Source organism: Anser brachyrhynchus, assembly GCF_964034855.1.
Source record: "Anser brachyrhynchus genome assembly, chromosome: 2".
Classification (NCBI taxonomy): domain Eukaryota; kingdom Metazoa; phylum Chordata; class Aves; order Anseriformes; family Anatidae; genus Anser; species Anser brachyrhynchus.
This window is the reverse complement of record NC_137695.1, coordinates 150,707,416-150,731,840: the sequence shown is the minus strand read 5'-3', so window position 1 is coordinate 150,731,840 and position 24,425 is coordinate 150,707,416. Positions and strand designations below refer to the sequence as shown.

The 24,425-nt window shown below is 40.3% G+C and overlaps 1 long non-coding RNA gene across 1 annotated transcript; it reads right to left on the bottom strand.

Annotated features, from left to right (window-relative positions):
- Window positions 1–881: 881 nt before the first annotated feature.
- On the bottom strand, window positions 882–22,165 carry LOC308190531. The gene is made up of 4 exons (XR_013947300.1): window positions 22,018–22,165; window positions 7,416–7,783; window positions 5,940–6,119; window positions 882–3,104 (listed from the first exon to the last, which is right to left on the bottom strand). It is a non-coding gene; the product is annotated as an uncharacterized lncRNA (long non-coding RNA).
- Window positions 22,166–24,425: the final 2,260 nt, after the last annotated feature.

The window sequence follows — 24,425 nt, the reverse complement described above, 5'->3', positions numbered from 1 at the left end:
GGTTACCCAGAGCAGCAGAGCTGTGGCAAAGAGGTGCTTAGCATCTCAGGATCGAGGAGATCTTCCTTGTCCTAAGTTAGTAGTGGGGCTCACCCACTCAGGATTACCTACACTGCAGTCACACACTCTCTACCAATGGGCAGCATGCTGAATTACTTTTGCCTCGCTGTGCCATATCAGTGTCTCAGCATCTCCACTCCCTGGTTACTTCAATTTGCCATGTGGTGTTCCTTCCTTAAAAAGCACTTCCTTCCCCAGCTTTTCCTTTGAAACCAGAGGCAGAAGTTGCAAGTGTCTGTACATATGGCTTCACTTTTCTAGTCCCTTACTGAACAGCTGAAGGCTGATAACTTCCCTTCTCACATCTTAATTTAGGTGAGAAGCTTTTTGCTGGAGACAGTGACCTTTACTTCTCTGAAAATACTATTCACAATTATGCTGCTGTCTAAATAATGTCTGTGGTTATATTGAGGTGAACTAGGCACCTCGTAAATAATTCCACTAAATTCCATTACTGCTGAAACAAAGAAGAGTGAAACTTATTTACGGGAGAGATTTTCAATTTGAGACACTGCCTCATATATTCTCCTTTCTTCTCCTGCCCCACAGTATTAGGAGAGATATAGCTTTAAGAGGGAAAATTTAAAAAGAAAGAGAGGGAGGGAGGGATGGAGGGAGGGAAGGAAGGAGGGAGAGAGGAGAGAAGAGAGTGAGTGAGAGGAAGAAAGAAGGAAGGAAGGAAGGAAGGAAGGAAGGAAGGAAGGAAAGAGAAAAAAAGAGAGAAAGAGAGAGAGAGAGCGAGAGAAAGAGAGAGAGAGAGAGAGAAAGAGAAAGAGAAAGAGAAAGAGAAAGAGAAAGAGAAAGAAAGAGAAAGAAAAAAGAAAGAAAGAGAAAGAAAGAAAGAAAGAAAGAAAGAAAGAAAGAAAGAAAGAAAAAGAAAGAAAGAACTTTCTGAAAATATCCTAACGTTCAGGAATATGCATTCAAGAACAGTCCGGATAAAGCCCTGAGCAATTAAATCTGACCTTGTAGGTGACCCTGCTTTAAGCAGGAGATTAGCCTAGATCCAACCTGAATTTTCCTGTGATCAGGTGACCTGGTGATTCCTGGGTAACTTCTGTCTGGGAAGGCTTGTTATGTAGTCCATTTTAACATTACATTCATTGGTCCCTTGATCTTACTTCTCCAAAATTATACTCCCTGCTCCGTAGAATTACTGTTTGTTGATAACTGCAAGAAATCATTATTGAGGGAGTGTCCAGTCCACATAGCTGAATTGTTCTGATTCTGTCCAATACAGAAGAATGTGCTCCATATACACAAGTTAATTTACAGTGTGAGAACAGTAGCGACCAGGTGGTATTGAACTTGAAGTACAGCATTATGCAATCTCTGAACTTGCAAAATGACCGCTATTTGCTTCTGATATATAATGATTATAACAATTGGTACCAGACTTATAGTTTTCTATTTTTCATAAAGAAAAGAACAAAATAAAAAGTGGGCAGGGAGACAAAATTACATCTGGAGATATAGGCAAGCATTATGTTACCTTTCTAGGGGAGTCCCAGTACTTACTTTCTTAGATTGCAGTTGAAACGTCTCACTCGAACAATTTCCTTATAAATGCACATACTCCAAAGGTCAAGCCAGAGCCATTGTGAAATAGGCTTTAAGAGAAGCATAAAACTCCTATCTGACACAGAGTCACTGGCAATTGAAAAAGCAAAGACTGGGAGGGTTAAAGGCTAATTGCTAGAAGAAATCTGGCCTGCTGGCCTAAGGTATTTTGAGTAGGAGCACAGTCAAATGGCAGTTGTGGGATTAATTGGGTGAAAGATATTGTCACCTTGACATTCATGAAAGTACTTGGGAAGAGCGCTGTTTCCTGATATACTGCGGACAGTTCATTTGAACCATGGAGGTAAGATATCTTTTTTCCACAAATATTTTGCCTTTGCTTTTTAATTGGTGTCAAATAAAAAAATTAAAAACTCCAGTGTGAGAAAACCTTGCACTTATTTTATGAAGTTTGTAAATGTCTCTTCCTGATTGGTTCCCGCCATAATAATGAAAAGTAAATGTATATCCCAAGGACAAAATGTTCAAGCCCTTGGCTTAATAAAATGAAGAGAGCAAAACTTGCAAGCTACAAGCCCCTTTGGAGCTCTTTGTGCTAGTGGGAACATAATGAGCAGTTCTTTGTGTTTCTTATAAATAACTCCAACATCCACTGATCAGCAGCATGACCTCAAGCCACGCAATTCAGATCTCTACTTCACTTTGCCCAATAATTGTTGTCCATGCAGTAGGTATCTTATGGTCAAGGATGACAGTGCTCTGGCTGCAGGGGAATCAGGTACAGTCCTACGCATAATGAATGCTGTTTGCTGCAAAATTTCACTGCAGTCATGTCATATCAGTGCACAAAATTGTTCTTCTGTTCTGCTCCATCATTTAGTCACTATAATTCTCCTGCCTCATGACTTAAGATCTGTTCATAAAAGTTTACACTTTCCCTCATTTTCTTTTTTTCAGTCAAGAGGTCAAAACAGTTCTCCAGAAATTTGCATTCAGCCTTCAGGGTACTTTTGAAGCACAATATAGGAGATGCTCGGTCAGTTTTGTGAACTGGAAATGTAAATTAGCTGAAATAGCTGAAACTTCATTATTAGTGCTTCAAAGAAAGTCAAATCTCCTAACAAAGGATAGTAAGTGCAGAGCAGGGTTCTCTCATTGATCAACTTGTCATTTTTTCACCTCAGTATCACACTGGAGTAAGGAATAAACGTTCTTTTGAAATTCCCCAGCTCACAAATCTGCCTCCTGTCCAGTATGTAAATCTTACTCCTGCACTACAGCATGATAAACATGGTAAATGTTGAGCTGAGAGAGCACAGATCCACTCTCTTTCAGCACACTTCAAACAGCTGCCAAAGACTTCACCAGGTTTCTGTGTGAGATGATAACTCAGTAATTCCAGCAGAATCACACCAAACACTTCCACAGGGACAAAAACTTTGTACAACTGCAGTTTAGCCAAGTATTATGGAAGGACTGGTTGACATGGCCTCTCCAAAACCGGCCACAGCAGTTCCCTGGCTCTGAAAAGGAAAAAAAATATATATATATATATATATATATGCTTCAGTCTGCTTTTCAAGCTACTTAAAGACACAGAGATAAAAAGTGCTTTAGAAAAGATAATCATTCTCCAAATCCTTAACTGAGTTATGATTCTAGCAAAAGGGACTGATCATTTTTATGTGGGAGAGAGAATTACCTTGTAGCTTTCACATCTTAAACCTGTGATATGAAATATTCACTCTGCTCAAGCCAATCAGTGTTTCACTGTCAATGGAAGTGGGTCCAGGCTTTCAGGCATAGAAAATCAAGGGCAAGTTATATGACTGGATATGTGAGAGCCAAAGGTCCTTTACTTTCATTTGAGTTCTGAAGGGAATATACATTCAATACTGTATTTTAGTAAAAGTAAGTGTCTGAGTGAGCATTTTGAGCAAGCTGAATTTCAGAAGAAGGGAAGCAGCAAGAATACAACTGAGTAAGAATCTTTCTTTTTGAACTTGTCCTTTCAAAATCTTCAGGAAGTGAAACATGTCCAGTATATGCTGCTCTAAGGGTGTTTTCCCTATTTCTTACTTAGAAAAAAACATCAGGTTTAAAACAAGAACAAATACTCAGATTGTCAATTTAAATTGAATTTTGAGGTTGCTATTCAACTTCAAAGCAACACTATCTTGGGCCAGAAATTCACTCTTATGAAAAGTCCTACTAGGTTTCAAACTACTTTTTTTTTTGTTTGTTTGTTTGTTTGTTTGTTTTCAAACTAAGTTTCTTTGGGCTAAAAGATAATGCTTGTCATAATAACAAACACATGAAAATTTTACCTATATATATATTAGAAAGCAGAATTGGGTTTCTGCTATCAGAAAAGTAAGTTTGTTTAACTGCCTCCTAAGTATAAAAAAAAATGAGAATAAGCTAAAGATGGAGCTTGATCAAGGTGTATATAGGATCAGGGATATCCTTAGGTACACACAAAATACACAGCTGCTAATATGGATACTAGAGTGATTAGAGCAGCCAAATCAAATGGGAATTGAGTCGATTTACCAGATGGCAGTATTTCAGAGCTGACTAAGGAGTTGAACCTATGCAAACCTTTCATCCTTGCTAATAAACAGCCTCATTCTATCTACTTGGTGCATTGCTTCTGTAATTCATCGTGTCTCCACCACCAGGGTGGAGGAAGCTGTGACAATGCTGCCTTAGCCTGAGGGAACAAGTGCTGGACTACACGTTGTATGTATTCCTTTGGTCTTGAACATGGTGTTGAGTGGACATGGTACCAGCTAGCAGTGCTGGAAGGTCATGCTTACAGAAAGAGAAGGCACATGCCATCTGTGCCTTGTGCTCGGGAACAGTGGTATTACAGGGTATCTAGCAAAATGAAATCTGCCTAAATTATTGAAAAAAAATGGACTACCTGTAGTGGTCTGCAGTTTTGGACTTGGTTTTCAGTCCACATTCCTGACTTCATTCCTCATCGGTCAGTTCTGACCCAGCCTCTTGCATTATGAAGACTGATATACATATCCAAACAAGTGTCTCTTGAAGGGGGAGTTCAGGCTGACAAAATGTAACTCATCCTCATCCTTTTTAGAGTTATTTTGCATAAATAAATAAATAAATAAATAAAATAGATTTACAAACAAAACCAAGGAGATAAAGAAAGAAATTTCATGGAACCAGTGGGATTTTTGAGAAACTACTCAACTATCCATGTAGGTTTATGAAGATGGGGTTGGGGGGAGGGAGATTTCCCAGTTGACACATTTCTCCACTTGTGAACATGTTGAAAGATCACTCATATGTTTTCAATGAAGTCACTGACAGTCAGGAATGCTGGAGGCAACAGCTGTTGGGGATTGATTTACCCCAAGGCTATTTAATTTCTCAGCCTCTCCTAAGGATGCTTGCTAGGGGGAAGGTAAAGAAGCACAACTAAAAATTGTATTGCTTTCAGCAGCTGTTGTTATTCCTGAAAGCCAAGAATGGGTCAAAAAAATGTGATGAAAGTCTTGGATTGTTATCAGCTATAGGGGTGGCCAAAGCTTACTGCTTCCTTTGGGAGTAAAGTTTCCTTTGTGGAATGAAATACAGTAAAATTACTAACTCCAAGAGGGCTTAGTTGCCTGGGAGTTACCATGAAGTATATATGTGTCTTGGAATTTCCAGAATTATATTATGTCAGTTGCAGAGATATAGGTCGTGAAAGGCGGCCCTTGTGTCCAGTAACAGGAGCTGGGACAATCGGATAGCAAGAAAAGATAACATAAAACATTCATTAAAATGGTGGAAAAAATGACTGAAAAGCAGAGTGCAGCTGCTGTATATGTCAGTTAGTCCTTCAGAATGGTCTCCCTCTGTGAAACTCTGGTTTCTCATTAAATCACGTTGTCCAGCCATGCATTAGACCCCAGAACTGTAAGGTATCTGCCAATCTAGTTGAAAATAGGATACATGCACCTCCCAGCAGAGTTTCTTTTTGTAACCATGCATTTTCCACAGCTTGCTAACAGGACTTTTCAGAAAGAACTAACACGGACCATATTTTCAATGAGGAAGAAAATAAAATAACATTTTTGTTTCACTTGGGACCTCATGGCTCTGAATATGTGAGATGACTTGTCGCTTCTCAGACTGCATCACCAGGCATAGAACTTGTGTCTTTTCCCTCCAGCAATGCAAGCTGTTTCAGCCAGTGCCCCATCCTGGGCATTAGCTGTCTGCAGCCTGACAGCTCCTTCATCCATTCCAAATCCTTACAGTGGCTCACTTGGGATATGTCTACACCAGGCTTTTAGTATGGATCAAGAGTATACTTTTGAAGCAAATCTCCCTGTATCCCCACTTACTGTGCTTTGTTTCCCATCATGGATCTGTTTTGGAGAGTATGAACCAGATTCGTTCCAGATGAAACTGAAGTGGAAAGTGTGCTCCAGGAGCATACCTCATGTATTGTACCACAAAGCACTCCACAAGACCAGAGCAGAGCTAGTTCAGGGTAGGAACTGAAATGTTCAGGGTAGGTAAACCTGAAATGTGAATAAAGGGACAAATGTGAATAAAGGGATATTAGACACTTAGTACTAGTTGTTTCATTACGCAGATCTACTTCTACTGGTCCACAAACCTTGATAATACAGTTCCACACGTGCCAGTTAATTAAAAGCCTCTTCATTAAAAACAAATAAACAAAATAACAAAACAACAACAAAAAATCATCAGAAACAAAAACCACCAGGTAATAGGAGAATGGATCCGGAAGTCAATTATCCTGAAAATTACTATGTTCAGATAAGGATGAGTATTTTTCATGCCAGTGCTGTCTCCTAACACTAACAGAGTTTTCAGGAGCAACACACAAGCCTGCAATGACAGAAGAGTTCAAAGACAGCAACATTTGGTTAGCATGGACCTAAAATTGCTTTGAATATTCTTCAGATGCTAAAATAAATGATGAAGCCACAGAAATTATCATAATGCTGAAAAATAGGTAGTGTGCTCTTGAAGAGTATCTTCATATGATTTGCTCCTATGACAGCAGTTAATTGTACAGTGTATGTAGCCACACTACATTAGCACAAGACAGTATGAGAATTGCTCATCAAAATGCCTTGGGATTATTATTTAGTCCTGTAGACACCCAAAATTTGATGCATAACTACAGCTTATCCAACCGACTCAAAATCTTTGGCCTGAAAAAGCTGGAAAAGGGCAAGTCTGAGGGAGTGGTTTGGGACTACAAGGAAGGAATCATTAAATTACTGAAAATTTCTGTCCCACAAGTACTTAAAAGAACAGAATAATAATTTTTCTTGTGGCTTTTCAGCACTTCTCTCTCTGGGACAAAGTGGAAATGAGAAAGAGGAAAAATGCAGAGATTAAGACAAATGAATTATGGACTGTGTCCAACAGAGTTCTGTAACAGTTTTTCTGCTGATTACACCAAAGATTGGATCAGGCACTTTTCATGCAGAAGTCTTCAGAATATTTGATAGCTTCATATCCAGCTCCCTTTCTTATTCACCTGCCAAGGTGCCATTGGAGTGATGGAATACACAAATCCCATAGCACAATGCACTTCCCAAACAAGAAGTGTCATTAAAAAAATTATTTGACTGTTAATAGAAGTCTTATACAACAACAAACAAACAAACAAACACACACACACACACACAAGGCAAAAAAAAAAAAAAAAAAAAAGCCCAAAGCTTGCCCTAAGAGACTAAAAGGTAACAATACTGTATGGAAAAATGGAAGAATGAAAATATTTGACTCTTACATGCTTTTTACCCTATGGAACTCTAACACTGTATGCTTGTACTCACCAAGCTGAAGTGTAACCCCTTCTGGCCCATGGATAATCCTTGTCCTCTGAGGACCACCTGCACAGATATCTGTGCTCTTTTTGCAGTAACATCAGGCACACAGGGAGGCTTGCAAAGACCTGACTGAAGCTCTCGCTAATCTCACTAGCTGTAGAGTACAGCCTGTTCTTGGGGCCAGTCCCTAACAACTGAAGAATAAGAGATTGTTCAACTCTAGCTCCAATGTTTATAGAAGTGTTGTCCAACAAAAATCCATCTGTGTAGGTCTTCAGAATGGTTTTCTTTTCCTTGTAAGTTTGATCCCATCTTTCAGCATCTTCTGTTCCAGACACCCGAAGAGGCCCTGGTGCAGCCAGCTCCCTTACCATCTTGTAAAAGCAAGAAAGCGATTATGTTTTTTCAGCCATGAGACAAATTTCTACACTTTACTTAAAAACATTTATTTATTTATTTTAAACCCAAATATGACATTTCAATTTGTTTGGGAAAATGTTCAGATTTTCCTTCAGATTCACCCTAGGCTTACTCTGCAACATTGAGTATTCACAGACAAACCTTGCTTACAGGAAAGCTTTTGTGTCAACAGTTAATGAAGTACCAGCACAGGCACCAAAGGTATGGAAATGATGTCACCTAAGCTTGTTCCTCAGCACAAGCTGAGTTCATATTCACCTCATATAAGTACTGTTTCAAAACAAACCTTTATGCAAGCAGAGGAGGAAAGCTGAAGCTCCCAGGCTCCGTCAGCCTGGAGCCAGCTGTTGCTGCGTTCATGGGTACAACCTGGGCATAGTCGTGGCCATGCTGGCTGAGCCTTTCATTCCCACCTCATTTTGCATTTGTGTAATACTGGGCAGAGAAGTGAACTGGAATCTTTCCTGCAAGGGCTCTGTGTAAAGGGAAGGAAGTCAGTGTAAGAGATGTAGGCAGCAGAGCCACCGTCATCTTGATGCTGTAATGACACATGGAGCTCAGGTCAAGAGCAAAGTCTCAATGACAGTGAGTAGCAATGTGTAGGTTTATCAAGGGACACATTTATATCATGAAATATTTCATTGTGTTTGCTCTGAGTCCATAGAGCTTGTCAAGTTATAGCAACAGCTGATGCTACTATAGAAGTGTGAGCTCAAGATGTTACAAATCAGATAAAGAACATACTTCTCAGCCCTCTTTCTTTCCATAGACCTATTTTCTTAATGCATGGTTCTTTAATATGACTGTCATGAGCAGTCCCTGAGCCTGTGGATAAATATAACTCAATTTCATGCAGAGAGCCTGGATCAAGACACAGTTTCTGAGGTCTCGTGTCATTGTAAAGCCTTCCCATAATGCAGTCTCTTTTGTACTGTTGATAGAACTCTTGAGGGCAAGGAGACAGTTGCTTCTGTCTTGTTCTTAGGCATGAAAATCAGTAGGAGAATGTGAAAGGGTTAGAACATGCCATCCTAGAGAAGAAAGTTTCAGCTTGCAAAGGAGACTCTAGTTAGGCAATGACAAATTCCTTCCTCTCATTAGAGACAAGTTCCTCAGCATCAGGAGCCTTCCCTGGAATGTGGCTTTCAGCTCCAAGGTCATTCTAATGATGCTTTAAAATAAATAAATAAATAGATAGATAGATAAATATGATGGTCTAAAGCAAAAGCCTGCAAAGCAGCTTTCTCAGACCCTACAAGCCACTAGTGAAGGAATGAGCAGCAGCCTGCTTGGAGACATTGAGAAGTTATGAGTTGTGTTCTTGCAGTGCATGGAGAGGTCAGGTCCTGGGGCAAAGCACAGAGAGGCAGATAAGAAACCACCCACATCACCTGCAATTTCAAAATCAGTATCTGTGCAGAGCAGTGTTTCCCACAAAACAGGGTGAAAAGAAAGAAGAAGCATTTGTGGCTCTTTCCACAAATGGTAAGGATGCATTAGGCGATGGCAGAAAGTGAGGAAGCAGATGCAGTTCCCAGGCTCTTCAGCACAGCACAGGGACAGTGAGATAAATATGACAAAGTACTAGAGAATGAGGAAAGATACAGAGAGGGTAAAAATAAACATTTTGATTCACCCAGCCTTGTCAGCCATGAATGAGAATGCATGGAAGCTAAAGAATAACACCAAAAATGGCTTTCATCAATCTGTCTGTCCCTCTGCAACCTGACACAATGAATAATTCAGAGGCACCAGGTACAACTGCAACAAGAAACAGAGGTACAGATACAACAGGGGATTAGTCTTGGTATTGAAGAAGAATATCATTTCTACAGAGGGAATTTAAAAGTAACCATGGATTCATAGGAAACGTTGTTGAAGAGTCTCTTGTAAACTTACCTGGTTCTGACCTCTAGGCCAAGGAATACAGTTCATCTGTGTTCAGGGAAATGGTATTTTCTGGTTTGCATATAAATGCTTAATTAATTACCTATTACAGAAGTTTTACTCTTGCATCTAACACAATGAGGCTTTTCTTTACACTGTCACTGGCTGAACAACAGACTAGACAACCTGAACTTCTGAGGGCAAATCTAAGTTCTGAAATGTTCCCCTCATCTCTTAGGATGTCTTGGTCATTAAGGGAAAATAGGTCCTCATATTATCAGATTTCTTTCTACTGAGTGACGCATTTTGTTGTTGAAAACATAATATTTATAAGCAGACAGTGTAAACTTAAGCAGGTGCACGTTCACATATGAAGTGTTACCATGTTATAGTCAGCACCAGTCCCAAACTGACAGCCCTTTAAAAACAACCAGTCAGATTGCTGCATGAAGTTGGATGGGGAGGCACTCCTCTAAAATACTTCCTCATATAAAATGTCTTGAATGAGAGCTGCATTACAGGAGAGTGCATTCGTGTGTATGTTTGCGTGCACACATGACTTCAGACTGAAGGAAGGGAGGAATGTGCTGTCCCATGGAGGAACTTCCGTGTCCCAGATTACCTCAAATGGGGTGAAAATTTTTAAAAATTGGTATGATGCCTAGTCCTATTTCTTAATTCCTCATGGAGCCTGTAGGCACAAACTGTTCAGCAGCTGGGCTGGGAAAGAAAATTCCCCCTCCATGAAACATTATAGCGCAGTTGAACACATTTACGATTGCACAAAACTTTTCATGGCATCAGCTATTTTCTTTTGGGAAAGGAAAATACTTGAAAGCACAGCCCTGCTCTACTGCTGCAATTTTCTAAAGAAATTTTCTCTTTTACCCAAAAGAATAGCCGGTCATGAATATGCATGCAGATGCAGGCACTGGGCAAGCTGGGAGAACAGAGCGCCTTTCCCAGGCAGCCAGCCTGCAGGATGCCCTGGAGGGACTGTCCACTTCCAGTGCACAGCCCCTTAGCCTCAGAACAAACTAATGGCCTGTCAGAGATGATCCGAATGAATGTACCTAAGCACAGTGCAGCAGTACATTTCCCTAAGGAATCAGTTCTAATGCCATTTTAAACTTCTCCTTTCTCTCTTTCAGGAAAACCACAAAAAGCAGGATAAACAGTGAGAAAAACTGGGAAGCTTTTTGTGTTTTAATATCTGGAGACCAGAAGTGAGGGCTGTGTCTTTTGTTTGCTGTCATTTCTTTATCACCTATGAAGTTATGTTGTCTGTGCAGGATGTGGTGAAGAAATATTTAGTTGTGTTTTACCTTTCCTTATCTTGAGTTCAGAGTCATTTTAGAGTTACTGGATAACAAGAAACCAATCCCCTTCCAGGCTTGTATTGACTCTATAAGCAGGATGACCTTGAATGTTTCAGCTCCTTTCATGTTCTCCAGAGGAGCAAAAGAATAGCCAAGAAGGTATAGGAATATATGTATAGGTAGTGTGAGTCAGGAAAGAACGGGTATTGTGGGGGTCAGAAGAAGAAGAGGCAATTTTCCGTGATGAAAGTAATTCTGAAGGCTCTGTAGTATGCCTCAAGATCTCAGGAAATATGCCTAAAAATGGGTATCCACAGGGTGTTATTTATGGTTTTCCTCTTAATTAGGCTTGGATTGGACCTCCTTAGTTTATAGGGACTTGGCTTTCTACCATATCATCCCAGCTCAAACACATTAATCTGTGAAGCCACAGAACACCACCTGAAGCAGAAAGTAATATATAGGCTTTAATATGGTGAATTGGTGAGAAAAAATATTTTCAATAGATTTTTTTTACATAGCTCCCAATTCTGGTTACAAATCTCAAGAGATTAATTTCCAGAGTACCTGCAGGTACTCAGCATTTCTAGCAAATAGGTTCCAATATGGCCCATCATGTTCTTTAAAATTGCAGAAGCTAGTTTTGAGCATCCATTTTTAGAATAGCTCTTTCAACTGGCTTCCACTTTCTTAACTCGTTCTATCTTATCACCAAAGTCATTTGTGTAGAAATAAACTCCAGAGGCCATGTTCTGAGATTTCAAACCCTGAAATGAGTAAATGTATTGATGTCTGTTGGTCACAGAAAATGTTATCTGCATCTGCACAAGATACCACTTCCCTAGTCTATAGGATTTACAAGATACGAGATGGGACATCCCACAGATCCAGTTCTGCTTTTTTATATTCAGCATATTTTTTTCTCAAAGTGGAATCCATATGATCATAAAAACTGTGGTAATCTTCCTCACAGGAATAAATAAACCTGAGATACTGGGAAAAAAAGAGTTTATCTTATTAACTTCAGAAAGAATGCCTGGAGATGCTAACTGATAGACATCATCCTGTCTGAGACTGTGATGTCCATTACCAGTATCTGCAGGGGTAGAGAGGAGTATGGAAGTCAGAAGGTTAAAAACACAGCAAAACAGAGATCTTAGCCTACCTGACTAGTTGGGCAAGTGATCAATTGTAGAACTTTGTCTACCCTTGAGAACTTTGTCTACCTTCCTTTTGAACACAAAGATCTGAAAGAGGGTAGGGAAGAGAACAAAAAAGTCAGAGTCAAATCAAAGACCTAGCAATTCAAACTCTTTATTCAAGAGGCTTCTGTTTCCTTATTTGTTTGTTTTAATTTTTATTTTTTAATTTTAATTCAGTTACTAAGAACGCTACTGCTACAATTACTGCTCAGATCTCAGAGATTACCAGACCCATTTTCAAGAGTCTACCTTGACTGAATTCAGGTGAGACCCTGCCCTATGACAGTCTGGCTTTGATTTGAATGCTGTCCAAGCACCTGAACTTAGACAACATTTTTAAAACATCTAACTGACAGCCACAATAACCTTAGGAATGATCTTTCTCAGCAATGTTTTTGACACTATTATTGAATCTGCATTGTAAAACCTACGTATAAGAAATACTGAAAACATTTTCAACTATTGATGGTTGGACATTTCTTCCAAACAAGAAGATTCAGAGATGCTAAAAGCAGCTTCATCAAACTGCAGTGTTTACAGTGCAGCCATATCCATCTGTGTTCATTGCCTAAGCAGTTTTTAGTTGGTGGCAAGTTAGTGTAATTTAGGGTGCGCTTTCATACTAAAACACACTCTCACATCTGGTTCAATGAATCACATCCTAAATGCAATTGACTTTATTGACCAGATCTCCACTGACTTTCAGGGGAACTTAGACACCTTACCCACACACGTTATCCATTCTGGACACCTAAAATAAAGTGACATAAATACCAACTTAAGATCTCACTTTTGTTAAAACAAAAGGAAGGATACTTTCCAGAGATTTCTCTTTGCTATAATCAAGGCTAAAGTTTGTAATTTAAAATCTTTTTGTTAAAAGCTGAACAGCAGATTTCCATCCCTTGTGCTTGGATCCACTTGATTTAGTCCCACCACGATCTTATCCCATACTTTTCTCTCTCCTCCTCTAAACCTTTTTAGCTGCAGCTTTAAGAGGAAGGTTGGTGTTACCCCAAAAGCTATTTTTTAGTACTACAAATCCAGCTGGGATTAACCTCAGTTCTTCAGAGTTTCTCAGAGATGCTCATGCAGCTGCTGGTTCTCTTTTTTCCTTTCAATTTTTAAAGAAGTTGGTTCAGTCTTATATGACATACCCACAAGAAGGGAAGCAAGGGAAATAGCTCCCAACAACTGTGATGAGTCCCCCTCTAAAGAATACTAATGTCAACATTGCACTTTGATCTTCAGTCAGTCAGAAATATTTGAAAAATATCTCTTTATTCAAATATTTAACAACTTACATAGACCATAGACCACACCAGGTGACATAATTTAGAGGTTGTACAACTCAGTTCCATAATAAAACATACTGCTTTCCTCATGCTAAGCTGCAACAGATTTTGCTCTCAGTGTAGAGTCAAAAGACCTTTTACCCTGGTATAGATCTGGGATAACCCTGCCAAACTCAACAGAATTAAAAGGCTGTGAAATAGAGTAAATCACAGCCACAGCAACTCATTTAATTTTAACAGAGTTACTTCAGGTTTCCTGCAGTCTAACTAATTGTTTGGCCTTGCTCCACTTTCCCTAAAGATGAATACTTTTTTTTTTTTTTCTATGAAATTTTAACAGGAACCTATGCATTGCTTGTCAGAAGATGCCTAACAAACCCATCCTCCAGCAGCACTCTCTGCAGCCTAACCCCACCTGCTGCTCTGGGCTTTGCTTCTCTCCTAACTCTAACTTAACTTTAGCCCTAATATGAGGCTTTGTCTGAGTGTTAGCTCAAGATCCTCAGACATGGCCCAGATGAAAACACTTTCAGGGGAGACTTCTTTGTGCAGCTTACCCCTTCTTTTGGTAACCTCTTGGCAGCCCCACTCCAGCTGAAAATGGATTATATTTAGAAAGATACTAAAAAGTGTAAGGGGAGCAAAACAATAGAAATGGAAAGCACAGCCGAGACTAAAGTAGCCAAAGGAAAACACAGAAATATCTGAAAATGTGAGTACTGACTGAGAAGGATAACAGCAGTAAGCTATTGTCCTAACAGCTGTACTCCATCCACTCCCATATTTTTCAGCCCATTTATCTTTTAATCGGTGACATTCCTTGTCATACCCTTCAAACCTCACAAGTTTATTGCTGTTTGCACAGTGTAGCTTCCATCCCCAAAGGCTACACGACTGACAGGGGGAGAAATGTATGCAAATATGACTTTCCCTGTGCTCGCTTTGGCAGGCAGACGGCTGCTTGTCTTCCATTCTGAAATCTGACAGTTATAAAAACTTGTCAACTACACTGGTGGGATTTGGGGCCAAAACGGTAGCAATCTAGTGAGGGACACCGAGGCAGAACAAGTACGACTGCAAAATCATCTGGGTTTTGGCTGGAGACTTCAGGGCTCAGGCTCTAAGCAGGCTGGGTACAAACCTCAGATTCCTAGGCAGGAAGGCAGATTTTAAAGTGATTTGGTGCCCTCTAATGGCAAGGATCCTTCTTACCAAAATGTTCTTATGAACATTAACCCCCAAAACGGTCACCACCGGTGCAAACAAGCTCAGTTCAAGTAGCATAGTCTTATTTTCAAGCATTACTTTAGTTGGCTGACTTGACTGATAGGATGTCTCTCACTGGCTAATTTATATTTCCATTTATCATCTGGGCTTTGTAAAGGATGAAGTATCTTGTGAAGGCAAGTCATTGACATCATACTACGTTTTATGTGCGTGGCAAGGACATGGCCACACCATCAGCTCTGTCATGCCAGAAACAATGGCTATTTGCCCCATCTAGGCTACATCCTATGCTACCAGAAAATTCTGCTGGTGCCATGGTGGAAACAGAGTCCTATCTGTGGTGAGACCAAGGGGCAGAACTTGTGCATGCTTCTTGTGTGGATGAATTCAATGAAATACAGAGTATATTTCTTAAAGATTCAGAATTGAGTGGAGTACAGTGAGCAGTTCAAAGATCCCTGTGATCACTCAACTGTTCAATTCCTGGAGTCAAATCAGGGGTGTCAGCCTCAAAGAGGCACTTCAGCTGCCCACTCATCAGGTCACATTGCTTTGGGGAAAAGGGGAATTAGAGAGAAATAAAATTCTCTGCATAAATTTAGGCTTTTTCTTCTCCCTGTAATCCTAAACTGGTGCTATTGTCTCTAGCAGTTGTCTAAATATCAGGGCTTTATCTATCTATCTATCTATATATATATATAGAGAGAGAGAGCGCTTTTAAAAGATAGAAGCACATGGAGCAATACAGGTAGGTGCAAGTTTCCATGCAGCTTCTGTGCTCTGGATGAACAGAAACTAACTGCAAAAGGATGCATTTTGTTCACTTGCCTTGTGTTTCAGTTAATGAGCCCTGGAAGAACAGCAGAAGAATCACAGGATTTTGAGTGTCTGGATGGTAACATAACAGATGAAATTCAGCTTTGATAAATCCAAATCAATAAACACAAATAAAAACAAACATAACTGTATCTAAATACAGCAATGGCCTCTAAATCAAATTTCAACACTCAGTGAAATGATCTCGCCATAACTGGGTAGTGTTTGTTCATGCAGTGACTCTGGAAAAGGCAAATTGAATCACTGAAGAAAGAGTAGATTAAACAAAACATCATTATGACATTATGTTCAAATCCTATAATGTGTCTAGAGCTGTCTGTGTCTCTGGCAGTCACAGCTTAAAAACAGACTGTAGAACTAGAAAGCACCCAAAGAAGCATGACAGGGATGAGCAACAGCATAGAATAGTTTTCATACAAGAAACAAGTAAATAGACAAAGGTGAACAGAATCATGGAAGGGAGAGTTCAGAGAGACTATCCGCTGTTTTCCATAGCACAAGACCAAGGGGCACCAAATGTTTTTAAGCTGTGGGTTCGAAAACGAAGTGCTCCCTTTTCTCACCAACCTCTCCCCTTCCGCTGCACACAGTTAAATGTTGAAGTATTGTTACAGGATTTTGTGGGCTAAGAAAGAGCTGGACCCATGTCTGAAGGCTGGATTCATCCTGGGAAGCAGGATGGACCTCAAGTTCAGGGATTCTCTATTATTCTCTTAGGGCCATGGTTTAGTGGGTGACATTGGTAGTGGGGTGATGGTTGGACCAGATGATCTTGGAGGTCTTTTCCAACCCTAATGATTTTATGATTCTTGGCTAGAAGCTGGGTGGAGGAAGATAGGAATTGTTCATGGAAGCAGTGGAAAGGACTCGTAGACAGAAGTTTGATTGAGAAAGATCTACAGCTCTGCAAATCTTCAAGATCTCCAATCATTCTCTGCCTTAGCACTGCTGAACATGGGAGAATGTGACCTGTGGCTGAAGTGATATTGAACGAAGGTCTTTCTGGTGGCTTGAACAGATCTTTCACTCTTTTCCTGAAAATCTCAAGAAACGTATAAAGCAGATACAGGTGGTTCTTATTTTAGCAGTTACCAATACAATAGAAGTTTGGTGTTGCTCAAAATGCTCTGTGTCAAAGATTCAAGCATTAACATAAGTATTAATTAAAAGCTATGAGATGTCAATTCTCCTCATCTGTCATCCAAATACTGTTATTTTCTTCTCAGTTGTCTTTAAATTTTGCTTAGTGACTCCTCTTCATCTTCTGTCTGCCCCTCAGAAAGACCACCAGTTTGGATGTGAGGGTATCAAGAGTTGGCAGATACACTGTTCTTGTCAGTTCATTTCAGTGGAAATTATCCTTCATTATTTAAAGTACTTACCTAATTATCATCTGAATTCATCCTGTTTTTTCATTTAACCATGAATTCTTGATATGCCATCTACTAAAGAGACTTTGAAACCTGCTGCTTTTCTCCCCTCAGAGGTGATCACACACTCCGATCACATTTCTTGCAGCAATAGTATGCAGTACACGTGATGAGCCACGGACAGAAAGCTGTATGAAGGGCAGCATCACTGCCTTCCTCTTGCCTCCACATCAGTTAATGTGTTACCCTGACTGACCCATTTAGAAGGATGCACTGCCAGGGCTCACAATATCCTTTTGGATAAAGCAAATAAAGTTCTCCAAGCCTGTCAATAAAAGTAACGCTCTTCAGCCTTTGAATAGATAACGTGTATAGTTCTTTACTATCTCTTCTCACTTAACATCCTTTTTAAAACCTGGGGAATTGAATTGTATATACGACTCCTGTAGCATCACAAAAGGTGCCAGAGGCAAAAATCTCTCTACTCCAACACTAGTATTTTTACACTAGACTGTCACACCTGGACATTATACCTGATTTCTTGCCCAGTACTCCCTTCTTCCTTCTCAGTTTTTTTCCAGAGTGCCTGTGATTGAGGATACAGTCCCTGCTCAGTAAGTCTGACCCAAATATCTTTCTCCTAAATGGTACAACTACTGTGAAAGCCAATTACTGCACAGTGGGTTCTTCAGATCTATATCTTCCCAAAATTCAGTATAGGTGCTGGAAAGTATATCAGAAAATAGATTAATAATGGACAGTATGAGTCTTGATGTACTTCCCTGGGATTTACACTTAACCTCTGACTCAACTAAAGGCAGTAGAGGGACCATACACAAAAGAAGTACTTTAAATCCTTTCCCATGCAATTTACATCCCAAATGGATATCCAGTATCTGCAGGCACCACAAATTACAATTCAGAGAGTCAGAGACAGAAGCCTAAGTGAAGTTCCTGGTGTCTGGGCATAGCACCCTCCTAAGGGGGTCACTCAGAGGAAAATATGACTGAGGTGACTGGAAGTAGGAGTAAGGGAGAGATGTTGCCCTTGAGAAAGCCTTCTATCCACATCCCAGCACTTTTATTAAAGAGCACCACTGCTGCAGAGAGAAAGGGAGCTTAAGATGTTAGAGCAGAGAAAAGCTTCCTTATGGCTCCACACCCTCAGGCAAGTGAAAACCAATCCGCCCAGCACCTTCCAGAGTTAGGCCCATAAAGATGGGATGAAAATACATGTGAAGCAGTGAGCTATTAGAAGACCAGATAAATAGTTCAAACAGAGTTATTTATTGGTGTGGTTGGATATATTCCTGGAGCATGGCTACATATCTCCTCCTTGCTATTATGTACCTGTGCAAGTGGTTAGTATTTTGGAAGTAAAAATCTCTGCATGGCTCTGCAATAGAAGGTCAGGATGCTTTTCCTTCAGGATCTCTGCTTAAAGGCTCTTTTACACTGCAGAGTCTGAAACAGAGGAGGAGCTGCCTTACTTTGCTTTGAAGATGCATCTGGATCCATCACATAGAAGTGCCTTACTAATATATTTTACGAAGACTTGCTTTTGGGAGTTCATTAAAACCCCCAGTAAAAAAGAGTTTGGGATTGTGAAAACAAGGAAAAAAAAGGAAAAAAAAAAAAAAAGAAAGAAAAGAAATAAGGCAAGGAGCCCACAGCCTTATCTTTGCATAGACAATTAATGCATAACCTGAACAGCTCCTCATCCCCCTGCAGTTACTAACCACAAAAAAAAAAAAAAAAGCAACAGAAGAGTGTGTTGCAGAAAATGTCTAAAAAGACTGTTTCTTGGTCCCCCCTGGAAAGTACTACAGACCTGAGTAGGGATGATAACAGTATTTGTCAAAATCAGAATAAGGAATGTGATCCCTCCCACTAAGCAAAAAGAAACAGCGCTCAGCCTTCTGCACAGTGACACCAATGCTATTACAGAAAAGAATATTTCAAGGTGCTGCTTCCCACCCAACCCTAATAAAAGTGGAAACCTCCCTGACCTTTCCCAGATATCTCTCTGGGAACCAAAATGAATTAGAAACTCTACAGGAAAACCATAACAAAACAATATCATCATGCAGTACTTCCCTCTAAAGCAGATATTAAGAAAGGATTTTCAAAGAATGCTATTTGTGCCTTGAAAAAGAATACCCCAAGCTATTCCCAGCAATGCAGACAATCTCCTGTCCCAGCCATACCAGAACCTATGACAAGGACGTCCTGAGAGGCTAAAATGCTGAAGGACTACATCACCTGATGGTGCATGAGTGCCTTCTTCTGTGCCTGGCTTTACTTCAGGCCTGGGGACGAGAGGTTGGAAAAGCATGGACTTTCTGTCTCATTGTTCACAGACATGTCCATTAAATGCTCACATTATAGCAGTGTTGGAAACTGCTAGCAACCCACTAAATAATAGCGGCCAAGTGCTTTAGGATCTTCTGTTACCACAATAACTACATATCTCCCAAGTTTTGAAACATCGACCCAAGTTGCTCCCAGCTATTCCCTAATAGTTTATTTTTCCTGGCAACGACCACATGGTGGTGGTGTATCACCGTGAGTTCAGTGTTCAGGCCTGACTCCCAGGAACTGAATAGTTGGTTAAAGGAGCTGGATATTTACAGCACAACACATTTACAAGGAGGCTTGTAGAGTGAAACCTATAAACCCACTTTACCTTTGAATTTATACTTATTGCTTAACTGCTTTGCTTGCAGGGCTGTGTGAGTTTCCAGTCAGGAATCTCCCAGAGTTTTTTCAACAGCATAGGTGTCACTCAACACGTAAGTCCAAATGCAGAAGTATTTGAAGTCACATACCACGTATGTGTCAATCTGATTCATCCCAACCTGTATTTTTTTTTTTAATAATCCTTTGATATTCTATCCACTTCCCAGAAGAAAGTGCTCCTGAGATCTCTATCAGAGTCAAGCAAGGTTGAATGGTCATTGTTCTGAATTTGTTCCTAAAACTCTTCTTCCACAAATCTTTTCAGCCACCCTTCACCAAAGACAGGTACTAAAAAGAATGTGTACTGCATTGTCATTGTGCTTTTCAGCCCATTCACAATATAGGTCTTAAATTAGTTGCTGTATGTCCTTGACTGAATATAGACAGTGACAGCCTGATCTCATACTCAGTGAAGTCAATGGGAGCCTTTCAGTTTTCCCTCATTTGGCCCTGAATCAAGTTCAAAGTTGTCTGGCTCAGGAACCAGATCTTCTGTGTTTGTACAGAGATGATCATTCTCCAGTATGGATGTAGGTTACAAAAAATCCATTCGGACTTTGTGCACAAAAGAAGCTATACGTAACAAAGACAGCATGTCTCAAACCAACAGAGAGATTAGCTCCTGTTTAATTGGTTTGAAACAAGGGCACATCATCAACAGGGACAGGAGAACTGGTTTGGACTTAATGAGAAATGCATCATTTCCCACTCACAAACTTTTACTGAAAACTCACCCTGAACTTTTTGAGTCAGAACTGTTTTAATGACCTTTTTCTTTGCATTGTCACGGCCTTTCTATCTTAATGTTTTGTCAAGGATCGGAGAAATTTATACCACCACTGTAACAGGGCTCTTTTTGCCAAGGGAGTCACTATATACAGGAAATATCAGATATGTCATGAAATGTTGTATTTCTGTATATTTTCTAGACCAAATGTACACAGACTCTGACAGTTCAGATTGGCCACTCAACATCCTGACCAAAAAAATTCTTCTGTGCTTTGCAAGTGTAGCGTAGTGTGTTTGGCATCACAACCCTCTTTTGGTAAAAATGTCTTCTTAAAATCTTTGGAACTTGAGAAAATATTAATCCACATCCACCTATTTCAAGCACTTATTAGATAATTTAAGTCCTTGTGAAGATGCTACTTAACCAGGAAAAACTGAAATCCCCCAGATTTTTTCTTTTCCTGCTGCTGAATATTTATGGATCCACCCAAGTCCTTATAATACAAAGGATTTGGGTGTCTACTTCCTTTGTCCTGACTTTGGGGCCAGCTCCACTAGTGTTTTTCAGAAAATACTTATTGGATCAGGCCTCTCTGGAAAAGTTCATACCCAGAACCTTCTTCCCTGCAGCTGGAACTTAATGAGCTAGAGTTCTTATGGATATCTGGCATCTTCAAATTTATTTACCTGCTTTGAAGCAGGTCTTCAATCAGTCTTCCAATGCTCAGAGCAGATGCTGAACCTGGCCAATAGAGCAGTTTGAGGAGGTCTTCCCTGTTGAAATTTTCTTATACAAATTCTCTAAATAGTCAGGAAAAATAATGTTGGAAATATCTCTAGATATTTCTGTGGCTATTGTTCTTAGTTTTCCCCAAAATCCAAAGAGAATAAATCAAGTGGGTTATTTGGTATGGTTAGAAAGGACATATCACTTTGAAAATAAATAGTTGTCTGATTCAGATGTATTGAGGCCCCTAGAAGCTGATTTTGCAAAACAGGTTAATTTATCCTCAGTCTAACTTAGCCATAAAAAGTAATTTACAAAGCAGAATATGGCAGAAATTAGACCAGTCATTTCTGCACCTAACTTCTCTCCCTATCTCTTTTTTTTTTTTTCAGACATTGTCAGTCTGTGCTTGAGTTTAACATTAAGTTCAACCATAAGCACTAGCTGTACTTAGAAGGTATGAAACATTGAATCCTCTTTCTGAAGATTTCTCTCTGTTCCCTCAGTGTTACACTCTTGGCTCTTCTCTGGGCATAATGTGACCATGGCAATGTTCAAAAATAACATGAAATTCTTCCAATGTTTGTACTACACTAATCCGATAAAATAAATTAGGGGTACTACTTGCAATGAATCCTCTCCTGAAAGTCCTTTAGTGTCTCTCTAACAATGACAACTTCAGAGGTGCAGGCTTGGCTCTTGGCTTTTCTGGGAACGACAGAAAAACAACATCTTGCCTGGAATTACAAAACAGGACAAGTTAAGGCAGGATGAGACACCCACTCCTCTGCTTACTAGCCTTCATAAACACAGGTTGAGATAATGTTGACCAAGAAGAGATTTCAGAGTTCCTTACCTGCATAGCACCAACAGGCACATCCTTTCTTTCTCCTCCTTCCCCTGACACCACAGACACACTTTCTATCCTTCAGTAGCCTCTCCAGGCAGAAAACATGAATTACACTGCTCTGCTTCTTTGGCGTGAGTAGACTGAAGTTCCCTCTTCTCTACCAATTTACCTGCTGGTATCTGCCCAAAGGAAATAACTCTGTTTGTTTTATTTTTTATTTTTTCCCCTGCTTTCACTTATCACTGCCTATTGTGCTTATCAGGGACTGGATACCAAAGGTTCAGTGATCCTTTAACAGTGTGGGTGGAGGAAAGAAGTGGAACCAGGCAAAACCTGTGCTTTGATCCTGAATGAGACAAGGACAATTCACTCAAATCACTTGATCCTTTGTGCCAGAGGCAACTCAGCTGGGAAATTGAGTGAAAACAACAATTTCACTGCAGATCAAACCCAACCTCTGAGCTGAGCTCTCCTGGGCCAGTGAGTTCCAGTGCCTGAAAAAGCTCATTTGAGCACAGGATCTGATTAAAATCTGAATAAGGTGGCGGAATTAACATAGTTAGTTCTTTATAAAAATGCTCAGGAGAACTTAGGCTCAGAAACACTGCTTTGTCTGGTCAAAGCTAATCACAGAATTGCAGACTGGTTGAGGCTGGCAGGGCCCTCTGGAGACTATCTGGTCCAACCCTGCTCAAGCAGGGACACACAGAGCAGGGTGCCCAGGATCACGTGCAGGCAGATTTGAAGATCTCCAAGGGCTCAGACTCCACAGCCTCTGCGGGCAACTTGTGCCAGTTCTCAGTCAAATCTTTTCTGTCTAATCTCCATCTACTCTTTCCTTTTCAATGCTGTTTTGTTGTTGTTGTTGTTGTTGTTGTTTTTGGTGGGCACCTCTAGAGATCTCATTTAGAAGTATAAATTACTGCTTATTGGTCAAACCTGGAATAACATCATGGCAGCTCCCTCTTTCCTTCAGCCATAGGAAGTATTCGACCTAGGACTGCAGATCACAGAATGGTTAGGGTTGGAAGAGACTTTAAGATCACCTAGTTCCAATGCCCTGCCCTAGGCAGGGACACATCCCACCAGATCAGGTTGCTCAAAGCCCCATCCAGCCTGGCCTTGAGCACCTCCAGGGATGGGGCATCCACAGCTTCTCTGGGAAACCTGGTCCAGTGCCTCATCACTCTCACAGTAAAGAATTTCTTCCTTATATCTAATCTAAACCTAACCTCTTTTAGTTTAAAACACTTTATTCCTTGTATTGTCACTACATACCCTTCTAAAAAGTCCTACCTCAACTTTCCTATAGGCCCCCTTTAAGTACTGGAAGGCCACTATAAGGTCTCCCTGGAGCCTTCTCTTCTCCATGCTGAACAACCCCAACAGACGTGCACGTATGGATGAATATCTATGGGGTTTTTCATACTGCCAACAGGAGTCTTCCTCTCACCTCTTGACCCAACGTGAGCAGAAAAAATATATATCATTAAAAATGGTTAATTGAACTCCTGTATGCTTTATGCCGTCACATAGCCCTGAGGATTTTCCTCAAAACTTCAGCTTCTCTGTTAAGAAGTGGTAAGCCACTGTTTCTGGTCAGGATACATTTTGATGTGCATCTACATCATCCTACTCTGATTGCAACCTGTAGAGGTTATCTTGGGCTAAGCAGTTAACCCAGCACCCTTTCTGTCTCTGCTTCAGCATATTCCTGTGTTCATGACAACAGCTGTTAACACCACTTATTTTCCCTCAATGAGACACACAGAGCATGATTCCTTTGACCAAACAGAGGTGCTTCTAATATATTGACCTCACTTTAAATTAAAGTCAAAGATAGGCAAGGACAAGCAAAATAAAGGTTTACAGACTTTAGCATAGGCTTGTAAACCCAAATCCCACATGTTGTATAGGATTCGCCTGGCCTAACGTTTGGTGTCTCTGATACAAGTGTCTGTATCTCAGGTAGTAAGTGGTCCCTGGGTGGTCAATGGAGATCTAGTCAGTACAGCCAACAGGTACTTTGATGTGGTTCATCCAACCAAATGTAGGCATATATGAAGGTGAACTGCACCCTAAACAGCATTGAGTCTGTGAAGGGAGGAGACCAGGGTGACTTGTTCACCTGTAGATATCCCCATCCAGGCACTGTCAGGTAAGTGAGTGGCAGAAACTCATGAGACCCCAAACTGAACCAAGCTCTGGATTGCCATATGCATTCCTTTATAGAGCTGTCAGTCAGGAGTGATACTGGCATGCTTCAGACTGCTCAGGCATATTTATTTAATGGAGTCTCAGCAGTTTTGAACAAACCTGTCCTGTGTGACTGCTATAACATCATTCAGAAGGAAGCCTTTACAGGATCTAAGGTGTAATATTTTTAATGAAATGTAGAAATGGACAGCAACTAC